General features: G+C 42.9%; 3 long non-coding RNA genes across 3 annotated transcripts in view; 2 read left to right on the top strand and 1 right to left on the bottom strand.

Annotated features, from left to right (window-relative positions):
- Positions 1 to 23,689, top strand: part of Gm32027 — a 47,357-nt gene that overhangs the window by 5,558 nt on the left and 18,110 nt on the right. The gene's annotated exons all lie outside the window — the stretch shown is intronic.
- LOC115489009 lies at positions 6,920 to 17,610 on the top strand. Its single transcript, XR_003952857.1, has 3 exons — positions 6,920 to 7,459; positions 16,392 to 16,444; positions 17,173 to 17,610. It is a non-coding gene; the product is annotated as an uncharacterized LOC115489009 (long non-coding RNA).
- Gm46664 lies at positions 15,313 to 22,657 on the bottom strand. Its single transcript, XR_001782714.1, has 2 exons — positions 22,526 to 22,657; positions 15,313 to 15,693 (listed from the first exon to the last, which is right to left on the bottom strand). It is a non-coding gene; the product is annotated as a predicted gene, 46664 (long non-coding RNA).

Below are 23,689 nucleotides of genomic sequence, written 5' to 3'. Positions count from 1 at the left end.
AAGTAGCTAACGGTCTCAGAGCTTTCTCCGGAAGGATTCACTTTCCCACAGAGCTTAGATGGAGATGACACCCCAGCTAGGCTGTTCTTTTACGTATCACAGACAGATTTATAGCCATGTTCCCTGCCACCCTCTGTGGGAATTAAAGGGAATGATAAGTTCATCAGCTGACTCCAATCAGCAAAGCTTCCAGGCTTCCCTGACATATCGGATTTATGAGTTGCAAATTCCGTAGGCTTTGGAACCAAGCTGCCATTCCCATCTGAGGTAAATAGGAATGAGCTTGTGATACTGAAGTTTTGTTTCCCAGCCTGGCACCTCCTGCAAAAATAGAAATATCAGTGCCTGGTGCTACTGGAGAATGCCAGCTGATACCGTGAGCTGGAGGATTTTGCTAGCTGGCAGGCTGCCATTGCCAACAGGGAAATCATCCCTGTGTGATAAGACAACAAGCGCTGCCCCGGTGGCTGAGATTAAAGTGGACCCTGCCTTGTGACAGTAGTGCTTCAAGCTCCACATGGCAGTCGTTTGTGCTAAATATTCATATGCTTATTTATTCTCTCTTGGGCCTCATCTGAAATCAGAGGATTTAGGCACAAACCACCTCCCGCTTGCCAAATAAAAATTAGTAGGCTCTGGCTGAGTTGTTCAGGCATGGAGGGAAGGATGAACCTGTAATCAATCGATCTCTAGAAAAACTCGGTGTCTAAGGTCTAGGGGGGTGTATCCACTTAAGCTCTGATTTGGGGTTGTATTTTTCCCAAGCTAGCAGTGCATAAATGTGTGTTGAATGAGTAAACAGATGAATGAAAGTTGATTTTTTTTTTTTAAAATGACTCAGCATGTAGCCTGGGAAGGTGAATAGAGGATCCTCATGCCCCGAGCTGGTCTGTTATCCTGAGTCCACGTGGCCATACCTGAGGATGCTGTGTGTGCATGTGAGAGCAAGAGTGGGGGGGGGAAGAGAAAGAGGATGGTGGGGAGAGAGAAGAAGGAGAAGGGAGAGGGAAGGGGATAGAATGCCAGAGAGACACCAGAGGCTGGCTGGCTGTAGGCTCTCCTGTGAGTCCTCTGGAAGCCTGCCTGACAGCCCCCTTCACCCCTCCACATTCTCACGGGGCCCCGTTCCTGCTTATGTCAACTGAAGAGCTTATGAGCTTTAAAGCCTCAAAGTAAAACGGGTTCTGGTAATTTATGGCTCTTTGACAGGGACCGTGGAAAGGGAACGTAGAAAGCAACTGACTCCAGTAGAACTACTGGACGAAGCTCTGTCTCTCTAGGCCCTTTCTTGGTTGAACAGTCTAAGGGACTGACTGAAGATCGGGAGCATCGGTTCCTGCCACATCTCTGCCTCCATCTGGATGTGAGCAGATTTGTTTTCTTTAAGGACTGGGTTGACTGGATGTGGTAAGATCTTGGAAGTCCTGTGGGCCAGAGCTCCTGTGTGGTTGTAAGGAAGGCTTGACTACTCCCAGTCACCTCTGAGGTGGTGCCAGAAATCTGGTTAGTCACTGCTCCAAGAGGAGTTTGAGATAGAGGACATGGAAGTCCCCAGGATACCCCAGTTTGATACTCTGCAGCCCAGCTAATTGTGCTGAGAGAAAAGTAAACAACAGATGCGCAAGAACTTGGGAGACTACCTAACCCTGGAGACCTTGTCTTTAGGAAGAGCATGCCTCCTGCCCTGTTTTTCCTAGTTAGCCTCACCAAGACACAAATATCTTTGCTCTGCAGCTTAGTCTGAGGTAGCCCTTCACTAACACGGAGTTACTATTATCAGGGTTATTAGGTTGGCGCCTTGGTCCTGCTGACCCCTCATAAGCTAGGTTTGGCCACCCACCCCTAAGAGGCTGCTTTAAAAAAGAAAAGTAATATACTTTTTAAATGAGGCCTCACCTGGCAATTGTAGGACTTAATATCTGGGCAAATGGAGTCCTGTTTAGAAAGCCCTCCCCACAGCTCTGTCTTGCAGGGCGCTGCCGGTGTTTTCTTCTAGCAGTTTTAGCATTTCCCATTTCACAGTGAGGTTTGGAGTTGGACTTTGTGCCGGACAATAGGTAGGGTGTCTAGTTTTATTCTTCTATATGCAGATGCCCAGTTTAAGAGCCACAGGCAATTACTGACTGCTGAGAGATGGAGAATTAGTCTTCTTCAGAGAGGAGCCCGTAAATAGTTATTCAATACCAAGAATTCAGCCCTAAAAATATACATAGGCACAACATGAAAGAGAGTCAGAAGGCTGCATTTATACATTTATTTGCATATGTATATGTAACAATAGTAACTAAAGGAAAATAGGCCGTGAATTTGAGAGGGGATGAGTGTGTTGGGCACACAGGACGGTTTGGAGGGGGAGGGGTAATATAGTTAAAGGAAAAGGTAAGAGTGATTCAAGGAGGCCACATGAGGAAGAGAAACAAAGAGATGCGGTGTGACCCTGCGGGACTGTCCTCGGGATCCTGACATGGGTGTGAAGTCTAGACCGAAGGCAAGGTGTGCAGAGCTAAGCAGTAATCTGGTCAAGGTGTGGCTCTGGTCATGTCTAGGCTTCGGTCTTCTCTGCAGGGTAGCCTGACAGATGACAGAGACTGTCAGAACTGTGTGGAACCTCGCACCAGTGGGCATGTTCCCTCTTTGGCTGGCACTAGGCTACAGCCTTTCTTCTGGTATGCAGTGCCTGAGGGAGACTTCGGTTTCTTCAGTACCCTTGTTTCCACAGTCCTGGAACTGGAAAGAGAGGAAAGTATCTTCTCAGAACGTTACCATTCTGAAGCCAGGATGGTTGTGCTACCCCGGCATACATACGGTCTGGTATAACTTGGCTAGTAGTAAAGAATAAAATAATAATAATAATAATAATAATAATAATAACAACTGTGTTTTAAATTGAATCTATACATACAAATTTTAGAGATCCAGAAATACTGCATTTTAGGTGTTTTTTTTTGTTGTTGTTGTTTTGTTTTGTTTTTTTTTTTCGAGACAGGGTTTTTCTGTGTAGCCCTGGCTGTCCTGGAACTCACTCTGTAGACCAGGCTGGCCTCGAACTCAGAAATCCGCCTGCCTCTGCCTCCTCTGCTGGGATTAAAAGCGTGAGCCACCACACCCGGCTCTTAGGTTTTTTTTTTTTTTAAATGTTAAATATATTTCAGTCTCCATCCTGCTAAGCTAATGGAAAATCCATATCAATTATTAGTGAGGCTCCAACTGATTACTATTGGTTAAAACAGCAGATCATTAGTGTGACCATTTTGCTAATTAATTGTTTGGTTACAGCTATTTCATGACAAGCCTTGGAGCCCCAGGACTCAGCTTCTTTCTGTCTGGTACACTAAGATTTGCCACCTACTGGGACTCTTCCAGAGAGTTTGGTGAGGGTCCTTGAGGAAATTCTAGTATGGGAGTGGGGGAGATGACGTAAGTCACATGTGATGGTTACCTTAATTGTCAGCTTGAGGGGATTTGAAATCAGAGATGTGACTCTAGGTGAGTTGGCGAGGGCAAGTTCTTAGTCTCTCCGATATGCAGGAGGCCATTACCGAACTACCTACTGTTGTAAGCCAATCTAGTGAATTCTGTATATATGTACACTCATTTTATCATTTCTGTTCCTCTAGAGAACTCTGCCTAATACACTGGGAGTGGTGGTACATCTTTATAATCAACTAGGGAGGGTGAAGCAGGAGGATCAAGAAGTATTGCAGGCCAGCCTACAGCTAGTTAGCTAGGTCGTGGCTCAAAAATGGAGACAGGCAGGCAGGTCTGTTTGTCTCTGTCTCTGTCTCTCTCTTTCAATCATATGTGGATATTTTATCAGGTTACCATTTCATCTATAGCACTGTCATCTCATCATTGATGGTCACCTGTGTGTTCATCACTATTAGACATGAAAAGTGTCGACTTTTGTTTGCCCTTGACAATACTTTTGCAAGGAGTTCGCCACTCTGGGTCATCTGGCACTCTGTGATGGCATTTTACTGTACACCATAAATGTACACATTTAGAGAACCAACATGACTTATCAGTCTGAGTATGGATTAAGTATGGCCACAGGAGAAATTTGGCTGACATTTGGAAGACAGAAGTACAGTAGCTGTAGTGTCAATGCCAAGCTCAGTGACAACCTGCACAGATGACCCTGACCTGTTACCTCCGCTTGCCTGGTGGGGCAGCATGCTGGCTCCCAGCCTCTCACTTTCTCAAGGGATTTTTTCCTGTAGTTTCTCTGAGGTCTGGGATGGTAGCATGTATAGCTTCATGGTCCAGAGTACTGTCTTCTCCTAGAAGTCCTTCCTGCTGCCCAGATTGGAAGTAATTTGTCTTGTGTTCTTGTTTGTCCTTGTGGGTACCTGGGTGGGTCCCGTTCTGTCTGATTCTTACCACTGATTCTCTCCTTCCTGCTACCCTGGCTAATCTACCAGGGATCAAGTTAGAAATTAGACACAGAAGTAATGGCCTTTTATGTAAGGTGAAAATCCTTTAGGAAGGCCTTTCGTGTATAACATCATAGTAGTTCTCTGAGCAAAACCTGACTAAGACTCTAGTTTCAAGGAATAAATTATCTTCACAAAGCCTAGTCATAGAAAGGGTGTGTGTCTTAGTTAGGGTTTTACTGCTGTGAACAGACACCATGACCAAAGCAAGTCTTATAAGGGCAACATTTAATTGGGGCTGGCTTACAGGTTCAGAGGTTCAGTCTATTATCATCAAGGTGGGAGCATGGAAGCATCTATGCAGGCATGGCATAGGCAGAGCTGAGAGTTCTATGCCTTCATCCAAAGGCTGCTAGTGGAAGACTGACTTCCAGGCAATTAGGGTGAGGGTCTTAAGCCCACACCCACAGTGACACACCTACTCCAACCAGGTCATACCTAGTCTAATAAGGCCATACCTCCAAGTGGTGCCACTCCCTGGTCCAAGAATATACAAACTATCACAGGGTGTTTTATGGACTTGGGAATATCTAATGGAATTCAAACATGGGAACACAGTTGGATACATGGAGGAAGAAAACCTGTATTAAAACCAATGACGGCATGCAAAACTCTCCTTTTCTCTTTTAGTCTATAGCCTGGTTTTGAGGTTCCCTTCAAAAGCAAGAGCCATCAGCCTACCTTGCATTTCCCTAATTCATGAAAACTGGGTTTGAATCCCCATAACATACCTTCTGGAGTGCAATGTGTAGTTTAATTCCCTGCTCAGTTAAGTGTTCATCACTGCAGGCAGTTTGCTAGCTGGGAGTATTTGTCATATACACACCCAGACTTCATCCACTGAATGGCTTCTTGTCCCAGCTACTGTTAAGTGAAGAGGACAGAGCCTTCAGATGTAGATCTGTTCAAGAATGAGTTCTGTTATCCTCAAAATCCACTAAGCGTTGTGCATCTTTCTTGGTGGTAAGTGGGTCTAGATGCCTGCACCATACTACTGAACTCGCAGAAATTTTGGCAAGGTAGAAGGTCCTTGAATGTCTGTGATGTTAATTCTCCTAGCTTCTGATATGCAAATGCCTTAAAAGCAAATTGAGAATGATGGATTTCAGGAGATTGCAAACAGCACTGTGGCCTGCCAGTCCATGTAGGGGTTGCAGAGACCAATTGTCAATGGAGTTTTAGCTTGCCTGGCTCAAAGTAAACTCATCTGTGGTTATTCCTTCAGTGTGTAATGGGGATAGATACACTTAGAAGTTAACAGAATACTCATATTAATCCAAGGAGAGAAGACTGTTATGGTTGGAAAGGCCATGGAAGTCACTGACTTGCTTTCCAGGAAAATAGTGAACAATACTATATTTCTTGAGGCATTGCAAGTTTTAAAGATCTAGGGGTGAAGGTTCCTACCACATCTCCATTTGACTCACTTTGGCTTGTGCAGAAGACAGACGATCTTGGAGAAGGAAGCTGACTGTTTTAAGTTTAAGCAAGCGGCTACTTCAGTTGCAGCTGCTGTACAAGATGTGGTTTCCTTGTTTGGATGAATTAACACATCTCCTTGTTCCTGATTTTCAGCTATTGATCTCACAAATGCTTTGTTCTCTATACCTATCCATAAGGCCCATCAAAGCAATTTGGTTTTGTCTGGCAAGGTAAGCGATACACCTTCACTGTTCTCTCTCTCCGGCATATGGTTCTCCAGTCCTTTGTCCTAATTTAGTTTGCAGGGATCTTGATCATTTCTCCCTGTCCCTCACAAAGTATTACACCAGCTTGTTACATTAATCACACACTGATTGACTTAATGAGTGAATGGCTTGATGAGAGATGGTGGGTGATATGAATTATCAGTTTGTTAGGATTTAGAATCAACTAGAAGATACACTTCTTGGGTAGTGTGTGAGGGTATTTCCAGAGATGATTAGCTGACAGAGCAAGACCACTCTGAAAGTGAGCATTTTCTAACAAGTTTCCCAGATACAGTGACATGTAAGGAAGACACAGCATGTATACCTTATTTCTGCCTGCCCTCATGTCTTTATTGCTACTGCTATCTTCTCCATTATCCACATATTCTAGCCTTGTCAGATTTCCAACATGAACTCAATACCAGTGTCCAGAGAGCTTCTGGGCTTTCAGTACTGGATTAGAACTGCTGAAGCATTCATTTTCGTGGGATGAACAACACCACTTCCTGCTCTTCCAGTGTGTAGATGGCTGTCTTAGGGTTTTCGTTGCTACGAAGAGGCATTTTGACCAAAGCAACTCTTATAAGGACAACATTTAATTGGGGCTGGCTTACAGGTTCGGAGATTCAGTCCATTATCATCAAGACAGGAGCAATGTCAGTGTCCAGGAAGGCATGGTATAGGAGGAGCTGAGAGTTCTACATCTTCATCTAGGTCACTAGGAGAAGACTGGCTCCCATGTAGCTAGGAGGAGGGTCTCAAAGTCCACCACCATAGTAACACCCTTCCTTCAACAAAGCCACACCTACTTCAACAAAGCCACACCTCTTAATACTGACATACCCTGGTCCAAACATACTCAAACCATCACAATGGCCACTGTTGGATCACCCAACTTTTTATGAAATTAAATCGCTCTGTACAGTTTATATGCATTATAAACCAGGTTCTCTTCCTCTATAGAATCATGCCTACTTCTTTCCTTTGACTCTGCTTTCTTCACTTTAGTTTCCCCGCTCCTTAGAGTGTATCTACCATATTCAAGTCAGACACCCAACTCCATCTGTGATTTAGCCTGTTTTTTGCTCTCTGAAATCTTTTTTGACAAGCCCTGTCTCTCCCTCATCTCCAGTTGGAATCAGACAGCTGTTGCAAAGATGCCAGGACTGCATTAGTCCCTCTGCTTCTTGGTCCCACTCTAAGAATACTAGAAGACAGAGCTGAAGACAGGATGGTGCTGAACACGCAATCGTGCACACAGCCTGGAATCTTCTCTCAAGGAACTGTTTGAAGGCTACTGAGCTGAACAAAGACTCGGAGCAATTCAACAAGTCTGAGGTTTCTTAAGGCATTTTTATTATTTTGACAATAAGATTGTGTGTTTTAATCAGAGAATGTTGCCTCAGAATTGTTACCAGTGATTATTTCTACTGCTTGTGTGTGTGTGTGCGCGTGTGCGTGTGTGTGAATAACATTAATATGAACAGTGTGTATTTCAGTTGGTCCTGGTAGGTGGTGCTTGATTTTGTTTGTAGCCCTTTGTTCCAGTAAATCCTAAAAAAGAAAATACTACAGATTTACAGAATCACAGCAAGCAACCAGAACCATGGTGTCAGTATCCATAAGCAGTGTATTCAATCAAATATTTGCCGAACTCTCCTTTCATTTCAGGCATTCTGCTAAGAGCTGACAAAGAGCTTACTGACAAATAAGACCTGGTTCCTATGTTTTCACAAAATTGTTAAGAAAACAAAACACAGTAAGTGAGCATTAAGTATTGAGACTGTTTATACAAAGTAACGCAGAGGAAATTATAGATTGGGGTTGCTTCTAAACAGCATTCTGCAAGTGATTATAAACACAAGGACGGAGCAATGTGAAAAGATTCTTCGATTGTTTTCATCCCAGTGGAGAATGAATCTTAGTAAACCTCAGCATCTCAGCATCTCATTTCCATAGTAACCAAACAGCCTAGGGAAGTGGTAGCATTAATACTTATCAGGGAAATTACAATAATGATAGCATAGGCTGAGATGGACTATAATTTAGGCAAAGGTAATATGATTTTGTTGGTATTATCTCATTTAAACCTCATAGTAATATGCCAAGTTAACACGTATTAGTGCTCAGAGAGAATAGACAACATTCCAGCCTGTAGGTGGCAAGAACTATTTGGCCACAGTGCATGCTTCTAAGCAGTAGGTGACATGTCAGGATAGGAGCATGCTTCATCCTTGTAATTTTTTTTTCCTTTGTGAGAAAAGAATGCAGAAAATCTGAGTTGAGTTATGTGGGGAAACAGGTTGTCTGGAAATAGGGATTTAGAATAAATTCTCCCATGTGCATCCCACCAACGTGTGTAATGGGGGAAGGAATATTCATAAACACGTGTTTAGATACAGCTTGCTAAAAAGTCAACTTCTCATTCAAATAATACTTCTGCATAGAGGGCCAGGACATGCCATATACAGTTGATGAATGATGGATCGCAAAGGTTGATCTTAACTTTTGTAAGGAGTATGTATGTAGGCATAGTTTAAGGTTTAAATATCAATTCACAAATTGAGTAAATAGTTCAGCAAATTAAAAAGTTCTCTTTTAGAAAAATAGGCAAATTCCTCCGTAAGAACCCACTATAAGTCCAGCAGAAAACCCTAGGAATTCCTGGGAACTGGGATGTCCTGTGTCTGACTTATGCTAGATTGGGAACGCTCATTGTTAAATGGCCAAGCATTTCTTTCAAATAGGTAGAAGTTATGATGGTTTGAGTTTAGTACGCTGGGTGTATTTGCACTGTGGAAACCAGTGAATGTTCTACACCATTCCTAGAAACACTCCTTGAGACTGAATGACACATCACTTCCTAGAAGCATCTGGGGCCCTTGAGCAATCTTGGGGCAATGAATACTCCTATGAAGAAGAGCAAGTGGAGAGAAGGAAGATGAAGAACAGGCAAACTGAGTTAGAGCAAGTGACAGATACAGATTATGATCCCAGCAATTGAGAAATGGTTGGGGAACTTAAAAAGAAAAGTGAAAACATCCAGACCCATAGACAAATCTGCTAATAAGCTATAGAAATGGTTATGAAAGTCAAAGTGTCCTGGGAAACATCAAGCACAGGGGTACACACTCTTCTCTGTGATTAAAGTTACCTCGTTGTGCAACAGCTAATAATAACCTGTGCTGGATGGTTTTTGTCAACTTGACATAGACTACAATCATCCATGAGGAGGGAACCTCAATTAAGAAAATGCCTTCACAAGATTGGGCTGTATGCAAGCTGTAGGGCATTTTCTTAATGGAAGAGCTCCCAGCCCATTGTGGGTAATGCCATCCCTGGACTGATGGTCCTAGGTTCTATAAGACAGCAGGATGATCAAGCCATGGGGAGCAAGCCAAGGAGCAGTACCCTCCTCCTATGACCTCTTAAGCATCAGCTCCTGCCTCCAGGTTTCTGCCCTGCTTGAGTTCCTGTCTTAACATTTTTGACGATAAACTGTGATATGGAAGTGTAAGCCACATAAATTCTTTCCTCCCTAAGTTGCTTTGGTCATGGTGTTTCATCACAGCAATAGTAACCTAAGACATAAGTGATAGTGTTACTTATATTTTTCATAATCTACTGTTTATGCATGGAGAAATCTGCTACCATGGGTGTCGAGTACACACATTATATCCAAAGCAAACTTTACAGTCAGCTACTACCAGAAACTCTGATATTATGAGTCTGAATATCAAAATGTCCAGGACTGACAATAACAGAGTTCTCCACATTAGGTTCTATATTGACTAGAATGTCTAATAAATAACAGTAATGTGTGTTGAAAGGCATTAGTTATTTGAACATAAGGAACTTAGACCAAGAAAGGACTTTGAGTGAGATAGTGCTCGATTGTGGACATTGTTTATAACTGTCAGCACATGATGATAAGAAAAAGAGACTTGCTGATTATGTTACTGCTTCTCAAACTCTAGGAGACAATGCACCCACTTGCCTGTTCCTATTCTACTGCTCTTGGCACATCATGACCAGGCCCCACCCCAACCAAGGCATTAAGAATTTATCCAGGGCTTTGAGCTGCTGTATGCTTTTGTGAAGAGCTTTTCAGTGGGATTTGAATGATCAACCAGATTAGAGAGCTAAGAATACAGGAACATGAACAATGGGGACAGAAATACTTATGGCTGAAAATCAAGGATTGTCTGAAATACGATCCAAATTGTCAAAGTCTCTTCCTTTACTGATCTGGGTGAGAGGACCTTCATGAGAGAGCAACTGTACTCAAAGAACCTCCAGGACAACTGGAGAAAGAGTGCCTGATACAACAGGGACATATTTAACACAGATATTTACAAGTTAATACAAGAAAACATTGTGATGGTGAGCTTTAATTGTCAACTTGACACAATCTAGAGTCACTCAAGGTAGACTGTCTAGATCTGGTTGGACTGTGGGTATCTGTTGGGAATTATCTAGAACAGTGATTCTCAACCTTCCTAATGTTTCGACCCTTTAATGCAGTTTCTCATATAGTGGTGAACACCTGCCTAAGTTAAGGGTTTCCATTGCTGTGAAGAGACACCAAGACCAAGCTCTTATAAAGGACAACATTTAATTGGGGCTGGCTTACAGGTTCTGATGTTGAGTCTGTCATCATCATGGCGGGAACATGTTAGCATCCAGGTAAACCTGGCACTGGAGGAGCTGAGAATTCTACATCTTGTTCTGAAGGCAAACAGGAGAATGCTGAATCAATCTCTAGGGCAGCTAGGAGGAGGGTCTCAAAGCCCAGCCCCACAATGACTCACTTCCTCCAAGGAAGGCCACACCTACTCCAACAAGGACATACCTCCTAATAGTGCCACTCTTTGGGCCAAACGTATTCAAACCACCACACACCCCAAGCATAAAAATTATTTCGTTGCTGCTTCATAACTGTAATTTTGCTGCTGCTACAAATCATAATGTAAATAGCTGATATGCAGAATATTTGATATGCAACTCCCAAAGGGGTCATGATCCATATGTTGAAAGCCACTGTTCTAGATTACATTAGTGGAGATAGGGGATCCTGGACTGAGCCAAGACAAGTAAGCATTTGTGCGTTGCCCTCTGTCCTTAGTTATGAGAGTGATGAGATCAGTTCCTCCAAGCTCCTGCCACTGTGACTTCCCCACTAGGGTGGACAATCACCTGGATCCACAGCTAGAAATACTTTTCTCCTATGAGTTGTTCTGTCAGAATATTTTAAAACACCAACAGAAAACTACTCTGACTCAGACCCTTTTGTTTAACAAGTTATTTTAGCCATTTCATTTCTAATCCAGCAAGTCTCATCAACTGGGTCTCTATCCTCATTGGGCTCTGTGCTCCCTCCCCTGACTGCTCCCTCCCCTAACTGCTCCCTCCCCTGACTGCTCCCTCCCCTGACTGCTCCCTCCCCTGAGCACCTCAGAAGAGTCTGTTCTCAAAAAGTGGGGATTTCCTGTGACTGTCAGATGTTATTCCTTCGACTATATCCTTCCCTTTATTCAGACTACACGGAAGAACTTTTGTCATACATCCTACCACAGCCACTCTTTCTGTGAATATCATTACATTTCATCCGCCTAGCTTCTCATAGTTCTAAACTCACTGGGCGTTTCCACCTTTGGCCCTTTGGACTGACTTTACCCAGGTTGGAACTCTGCCTTTAAGAAGCCACAACTCATGTCTGTGCTCAGACTGTTCATTGGCATAGAAGAACTACTTCAGTTTTTGCGATTGCATTCAGTGTCGACAAACAGACCTGTATTTTGTTTGTTTTCTGTTCCTTTTAGATTTTTGAATATTGAATTTTAAATTTTTATTTAGCGCTATATCTCCAGTGCCTAGCTTCTTCCCTGAATATAGTTGGTACTTAATCACAAGATTTGCTGAATGAGAAAATTAATTAAAATATACATGACCAAAATTCAAATTATAAAGATATAATTATAACAACAATAAAGGCATAGGAAAAGCTTCCTTTGTCACAATCTTTCTTACTTAATTGCATTTCTGGCAACCACTTAAAGTTAAAAAAAACACTTTATTTCATTTATTATTGTTGAATATGCAATTTTGTGGAGTTGGTTCTCTATTATTACCTCTTCTCTGGGTTCTGGGATCAAATTCAGGTCCTTGGATATGTGCAACAAGCTCTTCTCCCGCTGAGCCATCTCACCAGCTCAAAGAACAACCATGTGACAATTTTAAAACTGCCTTCCCCTGTGTTTCTCTAGACCTTTAAATAGCCTGCCTTTATTTATATTTCTTGCTCTCTCTCCTGCTATGGAGTGTGTATATTTTGTTTGTTCACTTTTGTTTGTTTATTGTTTGTTTTGAAACAGGGTTTCTCTGTGTAGCCCTGGCTGTCCTGGAACTTGCTCTGTAGACCAAACTGGCCTTGAACTCAGAGATTCGCCCTGCCTCTGCCTCCTGAGTGCTGGGATTAAAGGCGTGCACCACCACCACATGGCTTGTTTACATTTTTTAATTGTACCAGTACAGTTATTATGACTAATTTTATAATTTATTAATCATATTTGAGATTAATATTATGCTACATTTATTTCTGATTCCTTGAGATGCTGAATATCAAATGGCCTTAGTTAAACATGGAACCTCTGGCCTACTTTTTATCCACCCAGTGTGACTTGGATTCTAAGTGTCTTTTCTGTCATCTTCAAAGGGTCCTTTGGAAAACTAACATGTTTGTACAAATCAACATGTTCCTATTTTTTGGTCTCCACTTTAAAATTTGGAAAGAAATAAGTTGGGGTGGTATCGAGGATTTGTAATCCTAAAGTCCAGAGGTTGAAGAGGGATTTTAGATTCAAGGCCAATTTACACTGCATAAACTCTGGCAGAAACAGCCTAGAGCAAGGTTGAGATTTGCCTGGAACTAGAGGGCAGATGTGTCCCGGGGGGGGGGGGGGGGGGGGGGGCGCTGCTGCTGGTGGCTTCTGCTTCCTGGTAGTCTCAGTTTTCTGTTCCAACACCTGCCTCTGGCCACGCGAGGGGCATAGCTTCTGGGGGGAAGATTCAGGTTAAGTGTATTTCTAAGTCTGATATGCCAGTGCACTGAAGGCCAAATCTAATAGACACACATAGCATGATAACCCTTTCCCAGGGGAGCTAAGGTTTTGGTAATGTGACCATGATTCCTCCTGTTTCCTCATCGGTAACCTCTGTCGAGGCATGGTTCTTCCGTTTCATCCCATTGCTCATCTGCCTCCCCTTGACTATCATATATTTAAAAATCCTCCACAGTCTTCATTACAATCAAGTGTAATTGTTTAGCAAGCCATCTTCCTTAAGGCCAATCAGCTCCTTTGTGTTCCAATAATTCCCAGAGAATCTTCTCATTCCCCAGATTCCTGACTGCATAGCTAGTCACAGCTCTTGTGCCCTTCAGGTAAGAACAAAATGTGTGTTTTCTGTTGTTTGAAGGCATCCTGAAAGATTCAGCGTCTTATAGATACAGACAGCTGAGCATCGTGTTCCTGTAGCAGGCATATATCTGAAATGGATGGAGATGTTTCTGTAACAGCCAGAGACTGGCTGGATGTTGGACCAGATTCATGTTGGGTCTTAGCATATTTGCAGCCACTGTGATTTAAAGATTCTGAAAGACCTCCGAAGGGAGACCTTCACTCAAGTCTTGGGATAATAGTAGACCCCCAAGAACTCATGAGAGATCAAACTTGATGTAAACCACACAAGGCTTTATTTGGAGAAAGCCAGAGCTCTGGGGACGACTCGTATCCCATGCAGGGGTAGAGGAGTCGACCCCGAGGGGAAAGGGTTCCCAGTTTTTATAGGTCCTCAGGGGGGAAGGAGGAGGGAGTAGGGGATTTCCAGATCTAAACAATGTCTATTCTAAAATGATTTATTTCTCAAGAAATGGGTATGGGAGGGAAACAAGGAAAGAGTCTAATGAAGGTGCAGTAACTCCGGATTGGCCCCGACTGTGGTTGCTGGGGAGATTTTCTGACTCTATCCCAGCAACCAATATCACAAACACCTGGCAGTGAGGTGCAGCAGTGGGCACACAAGGAACGGTCAGAACATTGGTAGACACACGGGTTCTAGGAGCAGCCAGAGCATTGTGCACCTCTATTATTCTAAATAATGAAATCTATTTTGCCAATTTCAGGGCTTCTGTGACCTTTTACATTCTGTCAAGATCTCTCAATTCACCACCAGATGGTCTGTCAGATCTTAAGGGAGAGTGAACAAGAAGTGTTGGAATTAATGAATTGTGAACAGGGCTTACGGTTCCTTTTGCATTGCTCACACAGTGAGTAAGACCACACTGTGGTACAGCTTGTGACACAGCAAAACAGAAGGAGAGGTAGGCTTACATACATAAAGTCAAAGTGAAAATATTTCAACTATATCCATTCATTTAGTGAACATTCCATTAATACGTATTGACCATCTGCGCTTTGGGGAGTTCTGCACTAACTTGTAGAGATGCTGCCCTGAAATAATCAAGGCAGATTAATTACTACCTGACCTCATGGACCTAAGGATCTCAAAACTACAATGGGGCTCTGATAACTGTCATTGCATTTCTGCTGAGGTCCAGGTAATGCTGGTGGCCAGTCATAGAGAAGTCAGTCTAGTATACAGTCATGTACAGTGCACACTACTTCATAATAATGACTACACTGCTGGTCTATATTTATTATATACATTGTGTTATTATTTTAGAATGCTTACTTACTAAAATACGTTTATGAGCCGGTAAGATGACTCAGTGGGCAAAGGCATCTGCAGCCAAGCCCGAGGACCTGAGTTCGATCCCTGCAAACCACATGCTGTAAGAAGAGAGCCAAATCTAGAAAGTTTGTTTTCTGACCTCCAGATGCATGCCCTGAAACATGCCCGGCCCTCATAAATAAATAAAAAAATTAAAGTATACTGTAAAGCACGTATAGCATGTGGTATTACACCAGCAGAGAACTTATACATCCCATGCTTACCAAGTTGTTTAATTGTATCATTTTCTGTTGTTTGATTTAATCTCATTTTAAAATTCCATAATGCCCTGGGAGCCAAGGGCCTCTGTGTGTGTGTTGTAAGACCTTAGTGGTGGAGGGGCGGGGGGGGGGGGGTTCAGTATGCTTTGTGATTTTCACAGAATAACAACAATCAGCCAATGATGTAGTCTTAGTTTTCTTCCTATTGCAGTGCTAAAATGCTGACCAAAAACAGCAAGGGAGGGAAGGGTTTCTTTCAACTAACACTTCAGGCAATAGTCGGTGACTGGATGAGGTCAGGGGAGGAGCCCCAGGCAGGCATCTGGAGGCAGGAACGGAAGCAGAAGTCAGAGGAATGCTGCTTACTGCATTGCTCTTCATGGGCGTGGCTTGCTTAGTTATACAACTTAGAACCTCTGCCCAGGAGTGGCATTGCCCGCAGTGGGCTGGTCTCTCCCACGTCAGTCATTAATCAAAATGCTGTCCACAGGCCACTCTGATGGAGGAGGTGTTTCTTCAGTTGAGGTTCTCCTTGCCCAGATGACTCAAGCTTGGGTCAAACTGATCAAAAAACAAAACAAAACAAAACAAAACAAAACACCGCAAGCAACACAAATGAGTGTTTCAGAACACACTGAGCACTTCTTTCTAGTTGGGGACCTTATTACTAGTTCAGAGGCATGAAATTGTTCCTCTGGGGAAAAGCCAATATTCTAGCCCATGGAACAGTAAATCTTTTAGGTAAACTGATATACAGTAGCTGTGCATTCACCTATTCCACCTCATATAATTTTAATAACTTTGAAATAAATGCTACTGTAAACCAGACAGACACCTGCATTCTTTGGAGTGCAAGGTTATCAGTTAGAGAGGTTGGGCACACCCCTTCCGCTTCCCTTGTGGTTCTCCGTTGTCAGGGTGACTTAAAGACGTGAGGCTGTCTCAGGGCAATGTGTGTCACTTAGAAGATCTTGTGTTTACTGTTTTAAGGTAGGAAGGAAGACAAAGCTACTGGCCCTTCAGGACATCTTGACTTCTTTTGGCTTTCATCCTAAGGTTGTTGGTTTTTTTGTTTTGGTTTGGTTTTATTTGTGTTTTTTTTTTGTTGTTGTTTTTTGTTTTTTGTTTGTTTTTTTGAGACAGGGTTTCTCTGTGTAGCCCTAAGGTTGTTGTTGCTTTGATGTCAATCCTCAGCGCTGCATGAAATATACCCTAATTTGACTTGGCTATCCAGCACATGCATTCTGTTTTCTTTCTAGGTCAAACCTTCCTTCGCTGACCTATGCACTATTTCCAGTTTCATTTTTTTATTGTGAGTATCTTTTGTTAAGAATAAGCATTATGCAATGTGTGCTTAGTCATGTCTATATGTGTGTTCTTGAGGTATGGGGCCATCTCATTATGCGCATCTTCTCTTTAAGCAAATGAGTGTTTCTTTATGTAAATGAGCACCTCTGTATATAAATGAACATTTCTTCACTATCCCAATGGGGACTTTAAAGGAGTCACATCCCCAACCCACAAACCCCACAGAAGTGAGGGTCAAATTTTATAAACATTGCTTTTCTCACTGGAGTAACATACGCAGTCCAGCATTTTTTCAGAAGTTGAGGAAGGAGCAAGGTACTTGATGGATAGAAGTTGAGGCAGAGTGATTTAAGGCCCATTAATAATTTTCATCTAAGACATATAAATTGTAACACTTGCATTGAGTTCTATGGAGTTCACCTATGGGATAGCTTCGGTTCCTAGTTAGCCTCGTTGCCAATATTCTTATGAAGGTCGGAGCCCATAGATTCTCATTAGATAATAAGATGATGGCTTACGCAAGTGAGTGTAAGAATTGTTTTTCTTGTCCTTCTGGTAACCTGGTTCTGTGAAGCAAATAATGAGGTCTTAGTAAATTGGTCTCCGTCCAGGGTTGAGGCCAATCCACATTAAAGGGCAACTTAGTCTTCTCTGTTGCTATGCTAAACACCATGACCAAAAAAACGACATGGGAAGGGAAGGATTCACTTGGCTTACATGTTCTCGTTACAGTGGATGAAATCAATGTGGGAACTCAGGAAGGGGCAAAGGCAGAAACCATGGAAGAAAGCTGCTTCCTGGTTTGTTCTCCATGGCTTGTTCTTCTTGCTTTCACATACCACCCAGGACTATCTGACCAGAACTGCTTGAGTCTACTTAAGTCACTTCCCAATCGGTAGTCCCGACCTTGGCTCCTAGCCACCCGCTGCGTCCTGCTGGCCCACCTCTTCCACCTGGGCAGCGGAAGAGTAGCCAAGCAGAAGAGACCCTGCAGCCTACCTTGCTCTGGCTTCCGGTCGCCCTTGGAGAGCGGCAACTCATTGGCAGCTTCGCCTAGGTCAGAACCCTACAGATTGCCCACGGATAGCACCCAGTATGAAGAACAGGGCTACTGCTTCCAGGGGAATGGGCTCTCCCACATCAATCATTAATCAAGAAAATCTCAAGAACTCAAGAAGATGGACTCCAGAAAACCAAATAACCCTACTAAAAAATGGGGTACAGGGCTAAACGAAGAATTCTCAACTAAGGAATAACGAATGGCTGAGAAGCACCTGAAAAAGTGTTCAACATCTTTAGTCATCAGGGAAATGCAAATTAAAACAACCCTGAGATTCCATCTCACACCAGTCAGAATGGCTAAGATCAAAAATTCAGGTGACAGCAGATGCTGGCGAGGATGTGGAGAAAGAGGAACACTCCTCCATTGTTGGTGGGATTGCAAGCTTGTACAACCACTCTGGAAATCAGTCTGGCGGTTCCTCTGAAAATTGGACATAGTACTACCAGAGGATCTAGCAATTCCTCTCCTGGGCATATACCCAGAAGATGTTCCAACTTGTAATAAGGACACATGCTCCACTATGTTCATAGCCGCCTTATTTATAATAGCCAGAAGCTGGAAAGAACCCAGATGTCCCTCAACAGAGGAATGGATACAGAAAATGTGGTACATTTACACAATGGAGTACTACTCAGCTATTAAAAACAATGAATTCATGAAATTCTTAGGCAAATGGATACATCTAGAGGATATCATACTAAGTGAGGTAACCCAATCACAAAAGAATTCACTTGATGTGCACTCACTGATAAGTGGATATTAATCCAGAAATTTAGAATATCCAAGATACAATTTGTAAAACACAAGAAAATCAAGAAGAATGAAGACCAATGCATGGATACTTCATTCCTCCTTAGAATAGGGAACAAAATACCCATGGAAGGAGTTACAGAGACAAAGTTTGGAGCTGAGATGAGATGATGGACCATCCAGAGACTGCCCCACCTGGGAATCCATCCCATAATCAGCCACCAAATGCAGACACTATTGCACATGCCAGCAAGATTTTGCAGAAAGAACCCTGATATAGCTGTCTCTTGTGAGGCTATGCCAGTGCCTTGCAAATATAGAAGTGGATGCTCATAGTCATCTATTGGATGGAACACAGGGCCCCCAATGGAGAAGCTAGAGAAAGTACCCAAGGAGCTGAAGGGGTTTGCAACCCTATAGGTGGAACAACAATATGAACTAACCAGTACCCCCAGAGCTCGTGTCTCTAGCTGCATAGGTAGCAGAAGATGGCCTAGTTGGCCATCATTGGGAAGAGAGGCCCCTTGGTCTTGCAAACTTTATATGCCCCAGTACACAGGAATGCCAGAGCCAAGAAGTAGGAGTGGGTGAGTAGGGGAGCAGGGCAGGGGAGGGTATAGGGGACTTTCGGGATAGCATTTGAAATGTAAATGAAGAAAATATCTAATAAAAAATGTTAAAAGAAAAAGAAAAGAAAAAAAAAGAACATCTCCACACAGCCTTGCCTATATAGGCAGTCTGATAGAGGTAATCCCTCAATTACAGTTGCTTCTTGTCAGATGACCCTAGCCTGTGTCAAGTTGGCAAAACTGAACCATTATAGCTGTGTATGATATCATTTTATATTAGTGAATTAAAGGAAAAGATATGGCCTCATGCAAGGCGCAGTGTGAGAGGCCTCGATGGAATGAAGAATCCAAACTAGCCCTGGCTGCACACTGTGGCACCTGGAGAACCTGAGGAGAACTTTCACTCTGGGACTTCTGGGGCCATTGACTGAGTGTGGTCTGAACACTGACAGTTTTAAAAGTTAAAAGAATCTAGAAGCACACCCTGGTTTAGAGGGAAATGGGAAGTCCTTCTTCACAGCTCCCTTCAACTCTTCAGAGGCGTACACCCCGTCGTCTCCCTGGCTGTGAAGTTGGAAGGACTGGGGCTCAACCGTGTCAGGATATTTTTTTCTACTAGATGTAATCGGCTGGGTTTGTGAGGGGTCAGGGTGGATTGTGACTTTGTATGCAGCACTTTCTTCTGAGCCCTTTGGAATCCCATGTCGTTCACAGAATTCCCCATTCTTAGAAACTTGGGAGCCTTGGCTGAGGATTTGAATCCAAATCTACTAATTATTAGGATAAGTCATTGAGCAGAATGTAGAAGCCAGAATAGAGACCTTGGCCTGATTGTCCTTGATGTGGGTTTGAGTTTTAGATCTCCCTAGGTTCTGTATTCATTTATTAATTCTATAACAGATTAAGGAAATAAAAGCAGTTGGGCACCATTCAGTCATTTATATTTTCATTCACCAGCCATCTGCTGAGTGTCTTCTCAGGCTTGGCAACATAGGAGTGAATAGATTAAACAGTTCCTGTCCTCAGTCTGATAGGAGACAGAGAAGTAAGTGAGCAGTTGGGTTTTCTGTGAACGTGTGTGGCAATGAGGGAGAACAGGATGCTGTCAGAGACGGGCTGCGACATCCAACCCTAGACCTAGAAGCCAGGTTAGAGGGTAGTAATAGAAAAGCCTCATGGGAAACAAATAATTGATTGGTCTTTGAGTACAGAAAAACAAATCTTGCACTTCTAGATGTGTACAGCACTCTGGGAAACATACAGATGGTGGGCTCTTGAGACTTGACTTAGCTTCCAGCTTGCAGCTGCTGTGTCACTTCTAAATTGCCCTGCAGAAAACAGAGTAAACCATAGAGGGAAAGGGAGAAGGCGGAAGAGGAGGAGGAGGAGGAGGAGGAAGAGGAGGAGGAGGTTATTAAAAAATCTGTAACTTAGATCATAAGAAAGAGACCCAGGAGGCCACTGTTGGAACACTGGCTTCTACACAAAGTGATAGGGTTAAAATAGGAGGGGGGGGGGGAATCAAGGAAATGATTCTGTTATGGTGTCCTTGGTCTTCAACTTTGTTACGGCTTCCTAGCTGATGATGCAGGGACCCTCTAGGGGACCAGCATCTAGCGAAGCAACACTCTACTGACTCCTAGTGTGTCAACTTTGGGAGGCTTCTGTGAAGTGGGAGTTCCAAAGAATCTGATGACTTTATCTGTGACTTCAGCAGTGGTAAGTCCTTATGGATGAGTCTGTGGATTTTTGTGCCTCATGGTATTTGCAGTCAAGGTTAGGAAATGCTGGAGGAAATCCCAGAGACTGGCCAGGGTGGTAGGGAGAACACAGGAAGCCACATTCCTGTGGACACTATGAGGTATGACTGCCTTGCCTGCATTGTCTCGTCTGATTATCAGTGAGATTGGCAGAGGCAACGGAAAGGCCCTGGCTGGCATGCATCCCCAGATGTGAAGCATAGGGCGTTTGTTTCCTAGTCTCTGGCTCTTGAAGCCTTCCCTGTAGAGAGACAAGCTGATTCTAAATGGAGAGGTTCACAAGGGGGAATTTTATTTAGAAGAAAAGGGATTCGTTCCTAGAGGGATGATTTTCTGTTCATATGCCAAGGACCAGCCTCAGCTTTGAGAGGGATTCTGAGGAAGGGGTGTCTGGGAGCCGTGAAAACAAATGACTCGAAGTCAAATTGTAGATCCAAGCTGGTGGCCTATGCTTTGTTGGAGACAGCTTTCCAGCCTGCTTTCTCTCTGGTCTGCTTTCTGTATTTCTGGTCTGCTTTCTCTGGAGATCTCCATACAGCTCTCTCTTTTTATGTTCTGCTGTAGACAGTTTTCCAAGCAGTCCTTTTGCTATTCTAGAAAATTCTCTGGATAACTCATCTCCTAAGAGCATAAGCCTAGTCCTTTATTTTACATACCAATCCAGTCATTCACTTCAGGTTTCCTTATGATTATCCTATAAATCAGCATCCCATGACCCCCAACCCTTTAATTCTTAAGAAACAGCAAGACACATTTTTCTTATAACTTTGCAAAACAAACAAACAAACAAACAAACACCCTCAGAGATCTGCCTGCCTCTGTTCAGCACAGACAATAAACTAGCTAGCTGGGACCCCATCCAGAAATTACCATTTCTACCACACCAGGGCTTGGACCCAGGCTGACCTTGAACTCAGAACCCTTCGAAAAATCTGTCTGCCTTTGTATCTGCCTGTCTTTGCATCTTTCTGACAAGCTGGCTCATTAATGCAGCTGTCTTTGTTCCTTTAGATTTGTGAAGTCCATCACATAATTCATGTTATATTCTCATTTTTTTCATAGTTGAGAAATTAGATATTTCAGAGTCATGTTTTTAGAATTCTTATTCACAGCCTTAAGGACTGTCTGAAAGCCCCTGTGCTCACCTTTTTGCGGAGACATAGCCACACCTCTGCCTCCTGGGCTTTGCTGTGTCCTATTATCATGGAGTCATTAACGTTAACAAGGAGGACATTCCTTAAAGGAGGAATGTAAAATATGTACATTACTATATAAACAACCCTTATGCCCGGGGCAGCCATCGACATTCCTAGAGGCCCACTTCCTCCGATCCTGTCCCAGGGGCAGGAACTATGTCATTCTGTCCCCACGGGACCTGGCATTCATGGATTTTAAAGATTCTGTTTTTTTCCACTATATTCCTTTTAGGATTTAGTTCCTCTGAGTACATCTTAGCATGTCTTGAAAAGGCCTGTACTTCAGAACTTCTTACTTAGTTTCAGATCCTACATCAGGCTCATCTGTGCTTGGAAGTCTACTTCCTAGTAGATTTTATAGCACAAAGACATCTTTTTCAATACCATCTGGGCCCAAGGAACACCAATATCCAGGAGAAGAGATCTGGTCTGGTCTGTATCTCTTCTCTACTTAAATCTCCAAGCTACAAAGCCTTGATTATTCTTAGTTCCAAGTTCATAGTGAAGACAGTGACATTACCATAATTAACTGAGTAAACAGAGAAGACTTGACAAAATACAATTAGTAATGATAAATACACTTATAAGAATATTTAGCATTACTTCTAAAAAGTAGGGAAACAGCACAGAAGAAAATGACCAAAAAAGCCAACAGTTCAAATGGCCTACATTAATCAGTTGGTGAAATCTGAGTATAATGGACTATCACTCTCCAGAGAAGTATTCACATTGTAAAAATTCACATACCAAGAAATCAAAGAAACAAGGCATATAGCACATGTCTGTCATCTCAGAACATCTGATGTTGAGTCAAGAAGATCTTGAGTTAGAGGCCAACCTTGGCTACATAGAAAGTTCCAGGCTGGCCTGGGCTATCGAGACCTGCATCAAACAAAACAAAACATAATAAATAAATGAACATAAAAACTATGCAAATAATGTCCTTACCTTTAAAAATGGAAGTATTTATACAGGATAAAATGTTGTAGGAATATCAACACTACTTATTTTTAATAGTACAATTGTGGCTAATTCTAATTTCCTGCAAATATTTTTCTGTGTTTCCTCCAAATATTTTCTATTTTTCCAGACTAAAAATGTAGTCAGGAATGCCAAGTAAAAACAAGTTTTAAGAAAAATAAAAACGATGTTAAAATCAGTTTTTTCCTATAGTACAATTTTCCCAGAGAAAATATTTTTGAGAAAAATTAACTTTAGGAAGTCACCTAATATTGGTGTTTGTTGTGTAAGACTCCAGGGAGCCTTAGCTTACCTGGGACTCCCTGAGTGAACCACGTGGAGCTGGGATTGATGCAAAAAGCAAGAGGAATTTATTGTTCCAGTGCACTGGGGTTGTCTCAGACCCGAAGGAGAGGCAGTGACCCCCAGTACCCATTCGGCAAGTTTTTATATGGTTTCCAGAGGCAGACTAGAGCATCAGCAACTAGGCATACAATATGATTGGTGGAACAGTGGGCCCTTTAAACTGATTGGTCTTTAGGGAATGAGGTGACAAGGAGGCAATGGTTCGTCCTGTGGAATGTGTCCTGTGGAATGTCGGTTCCTGCCTGTGGTCTGAGAAATGTTAATTAGCCTCGCCCTTCTGGAGAGGCAAGTGCGTCATGACTTTCCCAAAGTTCCTGACCTGACTTTTTTAGTTGCAGTAATTTCCAACCCCAATAATCCCATACACACCCCCACAATCCAGTTATTGTATGTATAAGCTATGTGCCTAAATTGGACTATCACTATACTAACTTATTCCCCAGCTATGAGACCCTTTGCTACTTGCAGTTTCTCCTGACCACGTGGTTCTGCTCCATCATGGCTTCCTCCTCCTCCTCTTCTGTCCTCTCTCCTTCCCTTCTCTTTCTCTCTCTCCACCTGCTCACACTCACAAAGAACTCCCGT

This window comes from Mus musculus, chromosome 19 (genome assembly GCF_000001635.26).
Source record: "Mus musculus strain C57BL/6J chromosome 19, GRCm38.p6 C57BL/6J".
NCBI classification, from domain to species: Eukaryota; Metazoa; Chordata; class Mammalia; order Rodentia; family Muridae; genus Mus; species Mus musculus.
The sequence above is the reverse complement of the archived record's forward strand: the minus strand, read 5'-3'. Positions and strand labels throughout refer to the sequence as shown.